The sequence below is a fragment of the Melanostigma gelatinosum genome (assembly GCF_949748355.1).
Source record: "Melanostigma gelatinosum genome assembly, chromosome: 14".
Taxonomy (NCBI): Eukaryota; Metazoa; Chordata; class Actinopteri; order Perciformes; family Zoarcidae; genus Melanostigma; species Melanostigma gelatinosum.
Genome location: NC_136647.1, coordinates 18,026,399 through 18,034,352, shown reverse-complemented (window position 1 = coordinate 18,034,352; position 7,954 = coordinate 18,026,399).

The following is a 7,954-nucleotide window of genomic DNA, read 5'->3' as shown; positions in this document are numbered from 1 at the left end:
TGCGTTGGTTAGACCGCCCCCACTCAGTTTACACATTTACGGGATTACCCAGAACACATCAGTGCGTCTGTTAATACACTCAGCATTGTCTAAAACAGGTCGATGATAGTTAAATAAGAAACTGGTTTCTCTAAAAGAAGCAGGGATTTGTAACAATTTTGTTCATAAGGATGCTTAATTGTCAGTTTCCGAATTAGCATTGAACACTTTATGAGTTCTTGTGAATAGTTGGTTCATAGACAAAGACTATTGTTAGCTCATATGTTGTTTTGTCAATCTGGTGGATGAGCTTAAACTATACCCTGTTTTAGTCTTCCTGTACGTGAATCCTTTAAAATACTATAACGCTGACTGAACCTGTCTTTAATGACTCTCACGCTGATTACCCCGGTGTTGTTCTATTTATAAGGGGCAGTTGTGTGAGTCCTGTCATCCTGCGCTGCAGGGCAAAGTGTCAGGTTTTGATCTGTGCTGTAAGAAAAAAAGCAGTCAATGTCGGGATTAATGGAGTTTTTATCTAAGATAAAAGCATGAACATGTAGATCACTTAACAAGGGTTCAGAATGAGCTTAATTGAATTGCTGTGGTGGCTTTTGCAGTCATTAGGCTGTGTACGATCCCTTTGACATCACATAATGTAACAAATATACAAAACAAATGTATAATAATCTTCTTTAATATTGAAATGTGATATGTTATAGTCACACAGAAGAAGAGTGAGCGTTCATCACATCCCCACAGGGAGAGTAAAGTGTTTTGATTTATTACACAGAGGATCTCAGTGCTCGTGAACAGCTCGGACCCGTCTCCAAAAACATGGAGTTATGTATTGCGACACGAAATATTAATGCTGGAGCTGAAACAATGAGTGGAATCCATTAGTTGATTTACAGAAAATGATTTGGCAGCTTTTTCCAAAATCAATTAATCATTTGAGTCATTTTTCAAAGCAAGAATGCCAAATGTGTGATGTTTCCTCTCGAATGTGAGCATTTGTAAACTGAATATTTTTGATTTCGGATCGTTGGTTGGACAAAACAAGCCGTCTGAAGATGTCCCTGCAGGCTTTGGCAAAATCTGGAGGACATTTTTCATTATTTTCTGATAAACTGAACGCTTAATTAAATGGGAATGAATCAATAACGAAGAGAATCATTAGTTGCAGCCCTGACTAACAACAAAAAACTCACAATCCAACACGCTGATGCAAATTTCATTGCGGTATACCGCTTTGTGACATCTTTCACAAAAGCCTACAGCAGCCCGTCCCCAGCATCGAGATTGACAGTTTGGCCCATGAACACCCCGTGAATCAGTAATCAGCGCTCCCTGTGTGACATGCGGCTCGGTTTAAAAAGGAAAAGTCAGCAGGACCCGTGTGAGTGACGGGGCAGCGACAGCGCTGACCAAACACTCGGCTGCGTGGGACTCGAGCACCACTGTGGTGCCGGTCTGTGGCCAAAGTAGAATACCAGAGTGTCTTGGAAAGCGGGTCTTCCTGCTGTCTGGAGGGATCGGCCCAGGTGAGATAACAGGCTGATCGAGGGATTAGCCGCTCATAGAGGGCGTGAGAAGAATGTCACAGTCACCCTCGCTCTAGCTTCCCCCCCCCGCCGTTTGTCTCTCGGTTTCTCTCCCCACAAAGCATCTGTCTCCTGCCTGCTCCTCGTTCACATTGTTCCTGGACGAGCAGCGATACCACCACCACCACCACCACTCTGCAGCATCTCAGTGGTGTACCCCCCCCCCCCCACATGCTCTCCTCTTTTCTCCTTCCGCTGGCTCCTCCTCATGTCCTACTTCCTTCCTTTTCAGCTCTCCTGAAGGGCGAAGCCGCTGTTGATGAAGGGGGGGGGGGGGCAAGAGATTGACTATTGAACGGGTAGCAGAGGAAGGATGGAGAGCTGTTTCTCTATCAGGCTGAAGTGTTTCCGGCAAGCACCAGCAGCCCAGACATTGTCTCATCACGAGGAGGTCTGACAAACCAAACACAGGAATTGCTGCAACGTGAGAGCAGCGGGGGTTCGTTCAATGAAAGCCGTGCCAGAGAGACTGGGATCTGCACGAAAATTGGCCTGAAACATCACTTTGTGATTCTCCTTGAAAGTGCACTCCAGTTGTCTGGGTGTGGAGTGCAGCGTAGTCGCGCTGTATGGCATCACAGCAGGTGGTGATTCCGTTATCTGCTATTTAATGGGCTGTGTTCCTCAAATCCAAGTGCACTGTGGGAGTGTTTGTATCGCTAAAGAGTTTTACCGCTGTATCGTGTGGGTGGATGGGATGGAGGGCTGGGCGACAATTCAAAATGATCATTTATCCTCTTTCAATGGATTCATACTGTGATGAAATCATGTGTGGAGATATCGTGATACACGATGACGTCGTCTAAATTGACAACAAGCACATACTAACTCCAATTTCTCAGAAGATCTGAATTGATGAGAATTTCTGCTTCTGGGAATACCCCAGTGTAGTTAAATCGAGCTTCTTTCCTCTTTTATTTCACTCCACAAACTGTGTGTTTTATACTCAAAGGAAGCTTTGCTTTGTAAAGTTAAAATGCACCATGTTGGATTTTGCTCCGCCAGTCGTCCTTGAAATTTAGATGTATTATTTTTTCATCGCACTGCATTTTGTAGCGCTGTTTTTTCTCTTCGTTTAAGTCACATTGTTTTCATAATTGGTGGCTACGACAATGCCGAGCTGTAAAAGTGACCAAAGCAAATCAGTGTGTTATCAAGGAATCTCCAGATTTAAAAAAAATAGAAAATCTGTAAATGATTTCTAGATTGCCTAATTTATTCCAATCAGTTTTCAAGTCCACACTTTGGAGCTATTTTTAAATATCGTTCATGTTTTTAATTACCGTAGCTTGAAGGGCAAAATCCACACATCTGTGTTCCAACATCAGCTGAGTCACAGAAACCAAAACGGGTGTTTTACAAACTCGTGCTTTCATTAGTGAAAGAGGGAACTCGGTGCTGACTGTAACTCTGGAGGATGTGGTTCCAGTGCTGGAGGTATCCTGATGCTGTGACCTCCAACTGCCTTGTGCATGAAGAATCCTTAGCAGCTGCGATGAGACCCCTCAGCACCAAGGTTATCTGAGATCAATTCTACTTATCCAATGCTTGGTGAAGCAATATATTTAACTCACTGTGTGGGGGGGTGGGATTGCATTATTTTTATGTTCTTATGTTTATCCCAGTGCCTCTGAAGAAGCTCACGTTGCATCTTCAGGAAGTACAATGCAGCTCCTGTAATGTACCCATGAAAACGTGACGATTCTCAACTTGTGGAGTTATGAGTGGCGTCTTTTTTTCAATGATTTCTATGCAGACTTATGGACGCTTACACGCAGAGGACATCTAAATATGTGCATCTTGTCTCTGTGTGACTTTGACTGAGTTATGACTTTGTGAAGGAGTGCAATAGGGCCGCACAAATAATCAAATATGAATCGCGATCATGATTTTGGCTTATCACAGTGTCGTGAACATGATCGACTGCGATATTGCCGTTCGAAATGCGAGCTGCGCACATAGAAAGCAAAACAAAAAGTAAAATCAAGCGCTTCCTAAACTAACAGTCACCAGAGAGCGATTCATTTTATTTTTGCTTTACTTCTGAGAGACTTTCAAACTTTCCCGAATGTTACGGCTGCAGAGTAGAGGAGCAGACGGGCAAAACAAAAATACCCTGAATTTCGAGTCTTATTAATGCAAAGATGTGTACATCAGCATGAATGACATGGCAGTGAAAGCAGTGCCCGTTTTATCAAAACGTGAACGTGCAATCAAAAGATTCTGTCCCTACAATCAACCAATACAGATGAAAATAATGGTGATCAAGTGAGCGTACCAAATCAGCGGACCAAACGGCAATAACTAACATCCAGCTGTGTTCAGAGCGCGAGCATGCACCTGTCCATTTCACCTCTCACTGTCTTTGCCTCACCTTCCTCCCTGCTATAGAGTGTGAGTCATCTTCACAACCTGATCAGACTGTGTGTGTCTGCTGTAGGGGGATGAAGATGCCGAGGTCAGCATCTCATCTGTTCGCAGCCCTTCGTCCTTTTGAAAACACTCTTGGCATTCAGAGGGGATTAAGTTCTTCTTTTTCGATAGTTTTGGATTTTGGATTCCTTCTGTGCGTCTGGAACGCAACTTTAAGTTCGAGGTCAGCCTCCCACTGTGGAGAGCATTTAAGCAACTTGGAAGACCAAGAGAACGCCTGCTTCATCTCCTGATCAAAGAGAGCTTAGCCCCAGATTCATCCTCATCCAGAAGCAGAAAAACATTCGATCAAATTTACATCAAGGACTAATAACTGAATAATTCAACCCAACGGGTTTTTTTGTGGGTTTTGGGGCTGTTTCTAAGTGAACTTTGTCCTTTTGCACGCTGGCAATTGTTAAAAGAGAGCATGTTTTATTCAGCTGTTTCCTCAGATCCATTATTCCTCAATTAAATATTAGCCTTATTACCCATTGAAACCAGCGCATTCTTTTCTACCAGACGTGATTTCCATCAGATCTGGAGTTCACATGCACGCCGGCGTGCATGCGTGTGTGTTTTGGCAAGAGATGTGTGATGAAACGGGCTCATGAAACCACGCTGTTGAAGTCAATACAGTCTTGAGAAACAGTCGCAATCTCCTCGAGTCGAGCCCGTTTGAAGCTGTCACCCAGCTACTGCTCAAAGGCCCTGTTTGGATGCTTGTTCGCCATCTTCGGGTGTGTGTGTGTGCGTGCATGTGTGCGTGCGTGTGTGGTACTGTCCCTTTGGGATCCCCTCCCTCTATCCCGTTGACTTCAGAGCTGCTTTGAAGTTCTTCCTCAGAGGAGAGGTGAAGGGGAGGAGAGAGGGGGGGGGGAGACCAGTGAAAATGTCTATTGCTGCACTCACTCTGCTCATCGCTGAGCTTCCCACCCCCCTAATAATTTGAGAGTGATGTCATAGGCTGCATGGTGTTTTCTGCATGACAAAGTGTCGTCGGGGGGAGAGAGAGGGTGAGAGAGAGGGGGGGGGGGGGATAGAGCATTTACAGCATGTTAGGGTGCTCATGTAGCTGCTCTCGGTCAGCTCATGAATAATGGAGCAGATCAGTGTCGAGTTCCATCAGGTGATCCTGGTGTACTTTTTAGGAGTCTGTTTGTGTGTGTGTGTGTGTGTGTGTGTGTGTGTGTGTGTGTGTGTGTGTGTGTGTGTGTGTGTGTGTGTGTGTGTGTGTGTGTGTGTGTGTGTGTGTGTGTGTGTGTGTGTGTGTGTGTGAGAAGAATGGAGAGAGGCGCAATGAGAGCAGCTGCTGCGGCCAACACACCCTCAACACAAAACCATCTGCCGTCCCGACTCCAGAGAACTAACGCACACATCCCACCCTATTATCTCCTCGGCAAACACACACCATCTACGCATCCATCTCACACACATCTTTCCATTTTGACACAATGTGCTTATTTTAATAAATGGGCTCAGGAGAACTGCACTTGGAGGCAAACCTTCAAATTTAATTTGGAAGTTTGCTTTTTTTTTTGCAACAATCCGCAAAAAAAAGCACCCCCAGAAGCCCAACATGAGCTCTGCAGCTCTCCCACGAGAGATTTAACACACACACACACACACACACTCGTGCAGCGTCGGCAGGTGTTTGTTGTGCAGGTATAGATAGGTAGTGTAGATGAAGGGAAAGAGTGAGTGGGAGAAATGATCCTCTCAGCAGCCCATGCAGAGCTGCCATAATCCTGAGTGGGTGAGGTGGTGGGGAGGTATCGGGCCCAGATGAGATGATGACTCAGTGAGCGTCTCTCACATGAGGAAATGTGACGGAGCCACAGTAACGGCTTGTTGGCTGAATTACTAACCCCCCCCCTCCCTGCCTCTCACCCATTAAAAACAGTATGTACAAGGGTAAACTGATATAATCCCCGCCCACTAGCACCAGCTCCCCCATTTATGTGGTGTATTTAAACCCGTTTGAATGTTGAATCAGAATACCATTCATTTGGATCACGTACAGTCTTCCTGATCAAACAGCATGTGAACTGCTCTGGGTAAACAGTGTTGTCGGTGGGAGCGTGTAATGAGTGACAATGGTTCAGCGTGAGTGACACCAGCAGACAGCGGCAGATGACAAAATGTCATCAGTGCTGAGCCGCGCCGCGTGGCACAACTCCCTTTATTTACCCCCGAGAGATATTGTGATGGGGAGGGGGAGGGGGAAGAAGGGGAGAAGAACCAAGGCCGCAGAAGAATAAAAAGCAGGAAAAAAGGTGACGCTGCGAGCAAAAAGTGTGCTGAAAAGATGAATGCGGGCTCTGACCTTTTCCATCTTTTCTTTGCCGAGCATGCTGGGAATTCATATCAGCCCGGCCTTCTGCAGTCGAAGCACCGCCTCTCCCTTTTTAGAGCGAGCCCGGACCTAAAACACCAGTTTGCTCCCTTTATCATCGGCTCAGATGCGGCTGATGAGTCTAGCGGCTTGAACTCGGCGTTACACTGTTATATCCGTCCACGCTAGTGTCTTTGTCAGAATGGTGTGTGTGTTCAACCCACTCCCCGCTGTCAGGGAGAGTCATGCAGCTGTGATGGGGGAGGGGGTGAATCAATCATGCTCTCCTGCTATGATGATGTCAAATCATGTGGACGTTGGAGTTGACGGATGTCTCTCTGTCTCAGTGTACGTATGCCTGTGTGTGTCTGATAGAATGTGTCAGTTAGATGATTGGGAGCGTTATGACCCAACGGCTGCTGGTAAATACTAAATAACCCGTTGAACAGAAAGACCAGCCACTTCTCCAGCAGCTTGGGTTTTACTTTACACTTTGATCATCTCGTAACTTGGATCGCTGGCCACTGAACACCACCTGGATGCAGATTTCGAGCAATTATGCCCCCAAGAGACGAGTTGGGAGTAAAAAAAAAGTTATTTGCCGAAGTATGAGGAATAAGACACATATATCATGCAACTCTCTCCTGCAGCACAGTGTAAAAGTGACATTTTAGAGCAAATGATCACATTATTAAACACGTGTGTGGACTGAGCAGGATTAGGCAGCCAATCAGAGACAATAATTCCCCCTACATCCCTTACTGCATCCTTAACATCTTCAGTAACTAACATGTGACATGAATATGTCACATGTTAATCTAATATTTGTAATAGTGTGATACAGTGTATGATATTTACTGTCTATAAGGATGAAATAATATGACATTGGGTGAAATGATAGCAAAAAGAATACTTAACCGGAGCAGGTAATAAATTATGCTGATAATTGACAAGATGCATCTGAAATGTAGTACGTCAATGACAATGCAGACAATGAAGACACATAGTAAGTGATTATTAGCTATTTTAGGGGCTGGGCAATATGGAAAAAAATCAAATATCACAATAATATTATCAGGTCAACACTTTCATTTGTCCTTTATGTTTTATGACCAAATGTCTGCAAAACTAAGGACGTTACCATCAGCCTCAGCTGTGAGTTGTGTAAAGTGCTAATAGGCTAAAGTTAGCGTGCTAATGCGCTAAACTAGGATGATAAAAATGATACCTGCTTGACGTTAACTACTTTGTCAGCATTGTCATCAAAAACATGTTAGCATGTAGCTCCATGCACTACTGCGCCAAAGTAAGAAGTACAGTAAGTCCAAACATCACCTTTAGCAGTTTGATGAATACAGACCTTTCACTTTGATGAATTGGAATTGTGAATGTGTGGTTGTTAGTAAAGGAAAACAACAGCAACAAAAATAAAATGGAGAACAACTGTAGTTTTTCCAAAAGCACCAGTCATTTCCTTTGAATAACGAGGCGTCCCGCTGTTAGTGGATACTAGTAGCGCACGCCAACTGATTTTACTACCAACACTCTTATTGGCAGCTGGCACAAGTTAAATCGGGAAAAAACGAATCACCCGCGATACATACACACGAAGAAGGACAAACAT